The sequence below is a fragment of the Phalaenopsis equestris genome, unplaced genomic scaffold, assembly GCF_001263595.1.
Source record: "Phalaenopsis equestris unplaced genomic scaffold, ASM126359v1 Scaffold000813, whole genome shotgun sequence".
Lineage (NCBI taxonomy): Eukaryota > Viridiplantae > Streptophyta > Magnoliopsida > Asparagales > Orchidaceae > Phalaenopsis > Phalaenopsis equestris.
This window is the reverse complement of record NW_018165253.1, coordinates 63,231-63,808: the sequence shown is the minus strand read 5'-3', so window position 1 is coordinate 63,808 and position 578 is coordinate 63,231.

Below are 578 nucleotides of genomic sequence, written 5' to 3'. Positions count from 1 at the left end.
AGATCTCCATCCTTCATGGGATTCATACGTCTTTAAATTAGCTTTACTAATGGGTTTGATAGGGTAAACCCATTCTTCATCATCTCCAGCTTCAACTTCAAAAAGTTGGCAAAGTGCATAAATGAGGCCAGGATGTCCCAGACCTCCACTTGTTTCACTCTTGGGCGTGGTCAATATATTCTTAAAAATAATTCACCCACATTTATAGTTCGATTATTCTGAATACATAAATTCAGAATAGCTCTATCTCTTGTTACCTCACTATGGTGATAGGTTGGTAACAGAGTAGAGGAAATAAAATAGTGTCACGCTTTAGATGTGACATTCAACATGGAAGCAGAAAAATTTACCCGTTCTCGTTCCCTTATCTTCCATGTCCCTTTCCCATTAGTGAGAAAGTTGATGACATCATTCAACAGGCCTTCCATTGTGTTGAAGGTTTCATAATGGTAGCTATAGGATTCTGGGACTTCATAAAACGAGTTAATGCGGGCGACATTAAATTCAATAGAAAATCCCTGCCCTCAAACGGTTCCATCCTCAGAATAGAACACATTGGCATAAAATTCTTTCACAAT